We start from the raw sequence: 13,284 nt of genomic DNA, 5'->3' as shown, positions 1-13,284 counted from the left end.
AACAGACAGCTGGTCAGAATGATGGACAGACTGTGCCAGAAAGGAGTTCCTGGCTTTTCTGGTTTTCACCTGTCAGGAAACCGTCTTTTTTGCTTCTGAAAGCTGCTGCATTTTCAGGCTTTCTTTGATGTGTGTGCATACGTATATATATTCATGAAATTTATATTTATATACATACAGCTGTCTTCAATTGTTTTTAGTTCATTATTTAAAAAGTTATGGGTTTAAAGCTGATAGAGTTTGCATGTACATCATCATTGTTTAGTATTTATGACATTTTGGGTTGTTGTTTTTATTTTTCACTTACTGCTTATATCTTCAGGGGGTAAAAGAAAGCTAAAGTTGGCAGCAATTCATTTTTTTAATCCGTCAAACATTATTAAGTGTCATGTGTATGTTTACGGAAAGTCTTTTACTTTTTGGGGGTGCGGAATATTGAAAGCAAGGTTGAAGTTCAGGCCTATACACTTGTCAGCCTGAAATGATGTACATTTTAAACAGTAATTCCAAATTTTATAGATGTATACACTGTGTTTTAGGTTTTTAAAAGCTGTTCAGCTGAAATCAGCTCAGTTAGTGTATGTATGTATGCATGTATACTTTCTATGTCATGTGTGTGCGTAAGAGTAAAATTGCTTGTTTTATTGTCACAAAAATGTAAACAAATAAACTGCTCGTTTTATCTCCTGCCACAAACAGGTTACTGCATGTGTGACATCTGGTCGTTGGAGCAGTGTTGCAAAGCACAAACAGTAGGTTACTGCATGTGTGACATCTGGTCGTTGGAGCAGTGTTGCAAAGCACAAACAGTAGGTTACTGCATGTGTGACATCTGGTCGTTGGAGCAGTGTTGCAAAGCACAAACAGTAGGTTACTGCATGTGTGACATCTGGTCGTTGGAGCAGTGTTGCAAAGCCTAAAAGTGAACTTTGAAACGTGCCTGTAAATTGCATTCCGTTGAAAGCTTTTTCCACTGTGAAAGGGTGTTGTTATGTGTGTCTTGTTGGACTCTATGTGCGATTCATGTAATGACGTTGTCACACATCATCCTGAACTTGACCCTGCAGACTGTTGCACTGGGTTTTTTGATGTTTTATCAAGGTAAATTTGTGGTAGAATGGTGACCATTTGTACACAGAAAGAAACCCACAACAATCACATTATGATGCATGGTGATTGTTATTATGCCTTACACATCATCATCATGTTTACACACACACACACACACACAATTAACTTCATCATCTAAACACACACACGCACTACACACATTCAAGGTAGCGGAATAAGCACACTTCAGCACACACACTTTGTGAAAATCCACCATTCCACAACAGCTGTCTAGAGACGGGCTGTAGAAGTGAGGAGGGAGGTGATGCATTCTGGTCATTCGGTCTTGGTTGCAGTGTGCAGTAGCAAGACATGAAAAAAACAAAAATTTCAGGAGTATTGAAGATGTTTTTTTTACTTGCCCTTTAAATTTTTTTTTACAATGTTAATGAAATGTATGGGCCTTTGTTTTTATCACTGGTGGACACACCTCGGTTATACTGTACTTGGCCTTGAGTGTTACTGTTACAGTGAAGTTTCTGTATTGGTTAATTATTGTGACAGTTGAGTTACTGTAACACTTGAGTTATTGAAACACTTGAGCATTAATTACTGTAACAGTTAAGTGTTATTACGACAGTGGATTGGATTTTTTTTTCCTTTTCAGCAGAGAACACAGGAGCTGGAAGTATATCAGTAAACGAGAAGTGAGGGTGGTCATGTTTTAACAGAAAAAAACATTCAGGCATTTTTTCTGTGCCACAGTTTGTAGTGTGCGAACAGTGATTTGTGTGGTGTTGTGTCAAACAGCATCCATCACCTTGTGCTGTGATCAAAACTGACCTGACTGACAGTAGAAACTGACTGACTGACGTTAAACCACATGACATCACGGTGTCCACCCCGCGTGAACTCCGACTTGGCGTAGACCGTCAGATTACAATACCTCAATGGAGATGGTAGACAATACCTCAATGGAGATGGTAAACAATACCTCAGTGGAGATGGTAAACAATACCTCAATGGAGATGGTAGACCGTCAGATTACAATACCTCAGTGGAAATGGTAGAATGAAAGAGAACACCTCAGTGAAAATACTGGAGTGTCAACAGATAAGTTTGACTGTTGACGGCGCCATGTGAATGGTGTGAAACAACTTGTGATCTCTGCTGAACCAGCACTTTGTTACACAGTTCTGACCCCAGTGTCTTGCGCCGGCAGAGAACAAATTGACCCCTTTGTACCACTTTCCTCATTTCTTTCTTTCCCTATGACTCGACTGAATGAGAGAACATTGCTTGGTTTGACAGGATTGCTGATCAGTCAGTCCATTGCTTGGTTGAGTGCAGTGACTGAATTGATGGAGTGGAGAGAGTGTTGACTCCGTGCTTGGTCTGTTTACCACTCATGATATTCACACACACACACCCCCCCCAGTTGTCAGTGAGCCATCATCACTGGATGTGTCAGAACGCTGCAATCTGCACGGTTTAGTTTAACAATAATGATGTATTCATATTGTGCTGAAACAAATCAGAGCACCGACACTGGCCATGCATGTGTGACTGTGTATGGAGGGTGAAGGACACAACTTTTGATTCACACGATGAAGACCGGACAGCAGGCCGAGAAACCAAGGATGGAAAAAGTTCCTGGTGCTTTGTCAGGGAACGTGTCCACATTACTTACTGGGCAAACCAAAATAATCATACATACACAACAATGTGGAAGAGCACACACACACACACACAGACAACGCATCACGGCCAAGCCACACCTGCATCACACACTGCAGGAGGGTGAGACAAACATGTACATACCACATACAACAGCTGTTTCATTACAGGCTACAGGCCAGGCTACAGAAAAATGATTGTATGCATGTAGAAGAATGTTGGTGAACAGTGTTTGGTGCCAGTGGGGGGGGGGGGGGGGGGGGGGGAATGAAGTTTTTGCTGACAACTAACCTATGTATTGCTCAAGAACATTGGAGGTGTGTGGGTGAAAGTGTCAGTTTTCTAACATGTTACAGGACCACATGAGTAACAGAGAGCCTGTACAATTCCTTTCTGGACAAGTGTATGACTGGCTGTTGTGTTTCAGTGACCCATTTCCCTGTCGCTCATCCACTCTAAACTGTTGTTTCTTTTACATCAACGCTCACCGTGGTTCCCCTTTCTGGTTGGTTTGAATATATCCATTTAATTAAGACCATCAGCAATTGACATGCACATTTATTTTGTTTATGTGCAGACTTTAAGAACTTTTCTCTCTGGACACACACGCAGCATGAATTAGTGTTGCTCCTCCCTGAGCAGTCTATGAGTCGGCTCCAGCTCAGAACTCAGCATGTAGCAGGGTTGGGATCAGTAAGGACAGACTGATTTCACTCACTCATCACTGTCCTGTCCACGTCATGTGCTTTGTCATTGGCTTTCTCTTGTTGTCTATGTATACAGGCACATGTTTCTTTCCATCACCAGTACTCTGATAGCATGAAGCTGATTAACTTGAGACAGTGATTATTTCAATTTATTATTGCACAGCTGAATAGATTAAGAACTGACTTTGTTCTGAAATCAGGGATGTGTATATATATGTATGTGTGTACACACACACACACACACACATATAATTATGTAATAAATGTATTAATTTATTTCAGGATCAAGATTGCTTGTACAATGGTTTGCCAAAACATTTATGATTTATTACACTGTGTGTTGTGAAAAACAAAATGTGGCAATCTCTGCAGTGTGCCTGTGGTAATGATAATGCTGTTTAAGTGTATTTTCAAATCATTAATTTCAGTCTTTTCAGCATTTACGGAGTATTAAGTAATGTGATCCAGGAATTCAAGTTAATGATTACATTGTTTTCGTTTTTTTCAACTACTTACCATATATTTGAATTTGCAAAAATACATCACTTGTCTAGATGCCTCCATTGTTGAGTGGTGATTTTAAAATCAGTTTCTGATTCAATAATTTGTTGCTGATCTCTACTGGGGCGGCAAAGAAACAACCATTAAAAGACCAAGATAAGAAATAAGTACATTAAACATCATTGTCATGCATTATGAATCACTGAAAATGTTTCACACAATGAAGTATAAAATATTATGGAAAGACGACATGCTAAAACTATTTTGTCTTATATCATTTAGAGTGGAACTGAAGACCATTACTGTTATAAAACAGAAAATTGGAGCATTCATTTCTTTGTGATAAAGCCTAGACATGAGTTTGCTGTGTGTTTCAGTCAGCTGGTGAGTTATATCAAGAAGAAAAAGTCTGTTTAAAAGTGTGAAGTTCCACGGTCGGCCCCATTTAGTCATGACCTTTGAACTCCTGGATCTGTCAACACCTTGAAACAACTCACACCATTAACAAATTCAAGAAAAGTTAGAAGAAGAAAGAAAAGAAAAAAGAATACATCAATTACAGTAAATAAGATTCATGTGATCTTTGATAAATATTATCAAAGATGTTTCTTCTACATCCATGGTCTGCAGTTCCATTGTTGACAGGTGGATCTAGGAGTCAGATTCAATGTACACATCCATTTCCATCCTGCCATATCAACAGCTCTACTCCTATTTTCAGGGGTCACATATTTACACTTCCTCCATGTTTTCTCTAAACTTTATTTTCTAACTTTGCCTTTCAAAATTTGAATTGCAGTAACCTAAACTCAGCAGGATATTCATGCAAGGTCAGACTTTTTTTGTGTTTTTGTCTTCTCCAATTTGTTTTTTTTTTTCAAAATGGGACTGTCAACAATTGAAAATCAACCACAAAATGAACAAGCGAAGAAAACTGTTTTGTTTGACTTTTTTAACTTTGAGTCTGAAAATCGAAACGCCAGTGACTTCAAAAATCTGCAAGTCAAAGCACTGGCCTAGTGTGCATTATTTTGGAGAGAAGAAATAGTGTGCCATAGACCACAGCTGTCCGGTTTCAGCAGAGACCAGTGTTCCCACAAGGATCTGTCTTGGTTATTTCAAGGTGGTCCAGGCAGGCATCAAACAGGGAACACACACTCCACATTTCTGTTTGGAAAGGGGATGTGTTGAAGTGCATTATGCTTGATGAAATACATAGTTGTGTGAGTTGTGTAATGTGTACAATCTCAGCAGGAAGGCTGTGTAAGTTCATCTCTTGTCATGTTGCTGTCCATGTGAAGGATGAATATTAGTGACTGATGTTTTATGCTGTATTTGATGATGATTTTGTTTGTTCCTGATTTGATCACCTGGTATTGAAAGGCTTCGATGAAATAGGATCATTGGTTTGAATGAAATAAACAAAACAAAAACAAAGCAAACAATGGAGTGAAGGAAATGAATAAAGAATGAAATCAGTTTCCCTTTGGTTTGTCTTGTATCATTCAGGTTTTTTTCTGGTTGTTTTTTGGATACTGCAGTTACACTAACAAAAAATGTGAAGGTATGTGCATGCATACATAATTGTGTGCATGTGCATGAGTGTGTGCGTGCACATGCATGTGTTTGTTTGTGTGTGTTTGTGCAATTGTGTGTGTGTGTGTGCGTGAGTATGCAGTGGCAGATTTTCAATCAGTTTCAACAGCTACTGAAAACCACTGCGTACAATGGAAAAACCCACCAAACTAACAACAAAAAGCTGCAATGCACACTGCCAGCCTTTCTGTGCAGGTGGGAAAGACTGGATGGAAACAAACAACAGACACTGTACTGACCCACACGTGTCCCATACCCACAGGCCAAACCCATCCTCCACACAGCAGCACGGCAAAGACCACCATTATGACAGACCTGTTGTATTGCGCTGTGTTACTCTGTGTGAAACTTGGACTGCTCTCTCTGGGGATAGCATGTCACCACAGTGCTATTCACCACCCACCCCCTCTGAAAGGAAGAGTCAAACATGCTGTCTCCTAACACACCCACCCCTCTAAATGGAAGAGTTCAAAGCATACTTTCTATTCCATCCACCCCTCTAAAAGGAACAGTCAAACATCCTGTCTCCATACACACCACCCCTCTAAAAGGAACAGTCAAACATCCTGTCTCCATACACACCACCCCTCTAAAAGGAAGAGTCAAACATCCTGTCTCCATACACACCACCCCTCTAAAAGGAAGAGTCAAACATCCTGTCTCCATACACACCACCCCTCTAAAAGGAACAGTCAAACATCCTGTCTCCATACACACCACCCCTCTAAAAGGAACAGTCAAACATCCTGTCTCCATACACACCACCCCTCTAAAAGGAACAGTCAAACATCCTGTCTCCATACACACCACCCCTCTAAAAGGAAGAGTCAAACATCCTGTCTCCATACACACCACCCCTCTAAAAGGAAGAGTCAAACATCCTGTCTCCATACACACCACCCCTCTAAAAGGAAGAGTCAAACATCCTGTCTCCATACACACCACCCCTCTAAAAGGAACAGTCAAACATCCTGTCTCCATACACACCACCCCTCTAAAAGGAACAGTCAAACATCCTGTCTCCATCCACACCACCCCTCTAAAAGGAACAGTCAAACATCCTGTCTCCATACACACCACCCCTCTAAAAGGAAGAGTCAAACAAGCTGTCTCCTAACACACCCATCCCTCTAAAAGGAAGAGTTCAAAGCATACTGTCTTCTATTCCATCCACCCCTCTGAAAGGTACAGTCCAAAGCATGGTCTCTTATAATCTATCAACCCCTCTGAAAGGAATCCAAACCATGTTTTCTGTACACCACCCACTCCTCTAGAAAAAAAAAAGAGTCCAAAACATGCTTTCTCTACACCCTCCTCCCGCCCCTCTAGAAGGAAGAGTCCAAAACATGCTTTCTCTACACTCCACACCCCTCTAGAAGGAAGAGTCCAAAACATGTTTTCTGTACACCACCCACCCCTCTAGAAGGAAGAGTCCAAAACATGTTTTCTGTACACCACCCACCCCTCTAGAAGGAAGAGTCCAAAACATGCTTTCTCTACACTGCCCACCCACCCCTCTAGAAGGAAGAGTCGAAAACGTTTTCTCTACAACCTCCTCCCGCCGCTCTAGAAGGAAGAGTCCAAAACATGCTTTCTCTACACTGCCCACCCACCCCTCTAGAAGGAAGAGTCCAAAACATGCTTTCTCTACACCACACACCCCTCTAGAAGGAAGGGTCCAAAACATGCTTTCTCTACACTGCCCACCCACCCCTCTAGAAGGAAGAGTCCAAAACATGCTTCCTCTACACCACCCACCCCTCTAGAAGGAAGAGTCCAAAACATGCTTTCTCTACACCCTCCTCCCACCCCTCTAGAAGGAAGAGTCCAAAACATGCTTTCTCTACACCACCCACCCCTCTAGAAGGAAGAGTCCAAAACATGCTTTCTCTACACCACCCACCCCTCTAGAAGGAAGAGTCCAAAACATGCTTTCTCTACATACATAGGGGGTTCAGGCACAAGCAGCTGTGAACATCGGACTCAGGAGATGGGAAAAATCTGCGCCTTTAACCCACCAGGTGCTGTGACCTGGATTCAAAACCAGGACCTTAACCCTTAACCCACCAGGTGCTGTGACCTGGATTCAAACTCAGGACACTCAAAGTCCAAAGCTTTAACCACTCAGCTATTGTCCCTGTTTCCCGTTGATGGCGATCAGAGCTGCTGATGTCTGTGGTCATGATGGCTGGTCTGGGTGATGTTTGATGACAGGGGTGGGGAACATGACACCTTTCTGATGTCTGTGGTCATGATGGCTGGTCTGGGTGATGTTTGATGACAGGGGTGGGGAACATGACACCTTTCTGATGTCTGTGGTCATGATGGCTGACTGACCTGGGTGATGTTTGATGACAGGGGTGGGGAACATGACATCTTTCTGATGTCTGTGGTCATGATGGCTGACTGACCTGGGTGATGTTTGATGACAGGGGTGGGGAACATGACACCTTTCTGATGTCTGTGGTCATGATGGCTGGTCTGGGTGATGTTTGATGACAGGGGTGGGGAACATGACACCTTTCTGATGTCTGTGGTCATGATGGCTGGTCTGGGTGATGTTTGATGACAGGGGTGGGGAACATGACACCTTTCTGATGTCTGTGGTCATGATGGCTGACCTGGGTGATGTTTGATGACAGGGGTGGGGAACATGACACCTTTCTGATGTCTGTGGTCATGATGGCTGACCTGGGTGATGTTTGATGACAGGGGTGGGGAACATGACACCTTTCTGATGTCTGTGGTCATGATGGCTGGTCTGGGTGATGTTTGATGACAGAGGTGGGGAACATGACACCTTTCTGATGTCTGTGGTCATGATGGCTGACCTGGGTGATGTTTGATGACAGGGGTGGGGAACATGACACCTTTCTGATGTCTGTGGTCATGATGGCTGGTCTGGGTGATGTTTGATGACAGGGGTGGGGAACATGACACCTTTCTGATGTCTGTGGTCATGATGGCTGACTGACCTGGGTGATGTTTGATGACAGGGGTGGGGAACATGACACCTTTCTGATGTCTGTGGTCATGATGGCTGACTGGTCTGGGTGATGTTTGATGACAGGGGTGGGGAACATGACACCTTTCTGATGTCTGTGGTCATGATGGCTGACTGGTCTGGGTGATGTTTGATGACAGGGGTAGGGAACATGACACCTTTCTGATGTCTGTGGTCATGATGGCTGGTCTGGGTGATGTTTGATGACAGGGGTGAGGAACATGACACCTTTCTGATGTCTGTGGTCATGATGGCTGACTGGTCTGGGTGATGTTTGATGACAGGGGTGGGGAACATGACACCTTTCTGATGACTGTGGTCATGATGGCTGGCCTGGGTGATGTTTGATGACAGGGGTGGGGAACATGGCACCTTTCTGATGTCTGTGGTCATGATGGCTGGTCTGGGTAATGTTTGATGACAGGGGTGGGGAACATGACACCTTTCTGATGTCTGTGGTCATGATGGCTGGTCTGGGTGATGTTTGATGACAGGGGTGGGGAACATGACACCTTTCTGATGTCTGTGGTCATGATGGCTGACTGACCTGGGTGATGTTTGACAGGGGTGGGGAACATGACACCTTTCTGATGTCTGTGGTCATGATGGCTGACTGACCTGGGTGATGTTTGATGACAGGGGTGGGGAACATGACACCTTTCTGATGTCTGTGGTCATGATGGCTGACTGACCTGGGTGATGTTTGACAGGGGTGGGGAACATGACACCTTTCTGATGTCTGTGGTCATGATGGCTGACTGACCTGGGTGATGTTTGATGACAGGGGTGGGGAACATGACACCTTTCTGATGTCTGTGGTCATGATGGCTGACTGGTCTGGGTGATGTTTGACAGTGGTGAGTAACATGACACCTTTCTGATGTCTGTGGTCATGATGGCTGACCTGGGTGATGTTTGATGACAGGGGTGGGGAACATGACACCTTTCTGATGTCTGTGGTCATGATGGCTGGTCTGGGTGATGTTTGATGACAGGGGTGGGGAACATGACACCTTTCTGATGTCTGTGGTCATGATGACTGACCTGGGTGATGTTTGATGACAGGGGTGGGGAACATGACACCTTTCTGATGTCTGTGGTCATGATGGCTGACCTGGGTGATGTTTGATGACAGGGGTGGGGAACATGACACCTTTCTGATGTCTGTGGTCATGATGGCTGGTCTGGGTGATGTTTGATGACAGGGGTGGGGAACATGACACCTTTCTGATGTCTGTGGTCATGATGGCTGACTGACCTGGGTGATGTTTGACAGGGGTGGGGAACATGACACCTTTCTGATGTCTGTGGTCATGATGGCTGACTGACCTGGGTGATGTTTGATGACAGGGGTGGGGAACATGACACCTTTCTGATGTCTGTGGTCATGATGGCTGGTCTGGGTGATGTTTGATGACAGGGGTGGGGAACATGACACCTTTCTGATGTCTGTGGTCATGATGGCTGACTGACCTGGGTGATGTTTGACAGGGGTGGGGAACATGACACCTTTCTGATGTCTGTGGTCATGATGGCTGGTCTGGGTGATGTTTGATGACAGGGGTGGGGAACATGACACCTTTCTGATGTCTGTGGTCATGACGGCTGACCTGGGTGATGTTTGATGACAGGGGTGGGGAACATGACACCTTTCTGATGTCTGTGGTCATGACGGCTGGCTGGTCTGGGTGATGTTTGATGACAGGGGTGGGGAACATGACACCTTTCTGATGTCTGTGGTCATGATGGCTGGTCTGGGTGATGTTTGATGACAGGGGTGGGGAACATGACACCTTTCTGATGTCTGTGGTCATGATGGCTGACCTGGGTGATGTTTGATGACAGGGGTGGGGAACACGACACCTTTCTGATGTCTGTGGTCATGATGGCTGACCTGGGTGATGTTTGATGACAGGGGTGGGGAACATGACACCTTTCTGATGTCTGTGGTCATGATGGCTGGTCTGGGTAATGTTTGATGACAGGGGTGGGGAACATGACACCTTTCTGATGTCTGTGGTCATGATGGCTGGTCTGGGTGATGTTTGATGACAGGGGTGGGGAACATGACACCTTTCTGATGTCTGTGGTCATGATGGCTGACTGACCTGGGTGATGTTTGACAGGGGTGGGGAACATGACACCTTTCTGATGTCTGTGGTCATGATGGCTGACTGACCTGGGTGATGTTTGATGACAGGGGTGGGGAACATGACACCTTTCTGATGTCTGTGGTCATGATGGCTGACTGACCTGGGTGATGTTTGATGACAGGGGTGGGGAACATGACACCTTTCTGATGTCTGTGGTCATGATGGCTGACTGGTCTGGGTGATGTTTGACAGTGGTGAGTAACATGACACCTTTCTGATGTCTGTGGTCATGATGGCTGACCTGGGTGATGTTTGATGACAGGGGTGGGGAACATGACACCTTTCTGATGTCTGTGGTCATGATGGCTGACCTGGGTGATGTTTGATGACAGGGGTGGGGAACATGACACCTTTCTGATGTCTGTGGTCATGATGGCTGACCTGGGTGATGTTTGATGACAGGGGTGGGGAACATGACACCTTTCTGATGTCTGTGGTCATGATGGCTGACTGACCTGGGTGATGTTTGATGACAGGGGTGGGGAACATGACACCTTTCTGATGTCTGTGGTCATGATGGCTGACCTGGGTGATGTTTGATGACAGGGGTGGGGAACATGACATCTTTCTGATGTCTGTGGTCATGATGGCTGGTCTGGGTGATGTTTGATGACAGGGGTGGGGAACATGACACCTTTCTGATGTCTGTGGTCATGATGGCTGACTGGTCTGGGTGATGTTTGATGACAGGGGTGGGGAACATGACACCTTTCTGATGACTGTGGTCATGATGGCTGACCTGGGTGATGTTTGATGACAGGGGTGGGGAACATGACACCTTTCTGATGTCTGTGGTCATGATGGCTGACTGGTCTGGGTGATGTTTGATGACAGGGGTGGGGAACATGACACCTTTCTGATGTCTGTGGTCATGATGGCTGGCTGGTCTGGGTGATGTTTGATGACAGGGGTGGGGAACATGACACCTTTCTGATGTCTGTGGTCATGATGGCTGACCTGGGTGATGTTTGATGACAGGGGTGGGGAACACGACACCTTTCTGTGCCTGCTCTGTGCCATGCTGATAGGTTGCAGGCTGACTTGTCTCCCCCTAAGAATTCTGGAGTGCGCTTTTTGCTTCAGTGCTAAGTCCTGCATTCTCTCCTGCATTCACTCACACTGTTGTCAAACTGCAGAATTTTGACAGCCTTTTAATGTAGGTTACACACTGCCCATTATTCCAATCAAGCTCTCTACAACCAAAGATCAGTCTTGAACTCATTTTGCTCACCATCAGAAAACCTGTTTTTGTGCTGGTGGCTCAACGTTTCCAGCCAAGTCAGGGCTAATGTAAATAGTATATAAAGCCTTCATACAGTGTAAACACCTTACCAAGCATTAACACATATTCTTTTTGACAAGGCTTTGGTTGAGCGAGATGCAAGTTAAAAACCAAAGAAAAGTGGCAACAGTATTGTCCGGTTTATGTCCCATTACATGGCAGAAGTTTGCTGCTTCTGGCAAATGTATGCATCAATATAACTTCCTTACAATGCAGAATAAATTATCATTTTTACTGACAATTATAAAAATAACTACTGTCAATGAATGTGTCTTGCTTTTTTTGTTAGGTTAAGTGCTGAAATTTAGTGAAAAAGAAATCAAAATATAACAGTATCTGGAAAAGTTTATTGCTTCTTCATGATTTTCTTGACTGTTTCCCAGAAATGCACTCTTATTGTAATTGTAAAGTGTGGAAAGAGCTCATTGTAAGAAAATGCTTTAAAGCCATATTTGGTGTTAATAAATATGCCCAGATAAATGTTTCAATTTACCATTTGCACACATTGACAAGGGCAACCAAACAGGGTTATTACACACACTCACTTTGTTTACACACAGGAACCAAAAACTACAAAAGCTAGATCACAAACACGTGTAAAGACACACGCTGTGCTTATACGCACACACGCACGCACACACACAACTTATACAAAAACAAAAACAAGCATGCCACATTATGTTTCAGTACAAAAATGCATGGTGACATTCTTCCCACTTCCCCCTTTCCGTCAACATGTCTGTTCAGACAACACACCTTTCCAACAGACACTCTGATTGTATAACTTCTCTCCATCCCACAACATCAACATGTCTGTTCAGACAACACACCTTTCCAACACACACTCTGACTGTATAACTTCTCTCCATCCCACAACATCAACATGTCTGTTCAGACAACACACCTTTCCAACAGACACTGACTGTATAACTTCTCTCCATCCCACAACATCAACATGTCTGTTCAGACAACACACCTTCCAACAGACACTCTGACTGTATAACTTCTCTCCATCCCACAACATCAACATGTCTGTTCAGACAACACACCTTTCCAACACACACTGATTGTATAACTTCTCTCCATCCCACAACATCAACATGTCTGTTCAGACAACACACCTTTCCAACAGACACTGACTGTATAACTTCTCTCCATCCCACAACATCAACATGTCTGTTCAGACAACACACCTTTCCAACACACACTGATTGTATAACTTCTCTCCATCCCACAACATCAACATGTCTGTTCAGACAACACACCTTTCCAACAGACACTGATTGTATAACTTCTCTCCATCCCACAACATCA

Source organism: Babylonia areolata, chromosome 9 (genome assembly GCF_041734735.1).
Source record: "Babylonia areolata isolate BAREFJ2019XMU chromosome 9, ASM4173473v1, whole genome shotgun sequence".
Lineage (NCBI taxonomy): Eukaryota > Metazoa > Mollusca > Gastropoda > Neogastropoda > Buccinidae > Babylonia > Babylonia areolata.
This window is presented reverse-complemented; position numbering follows the sequence as displayed.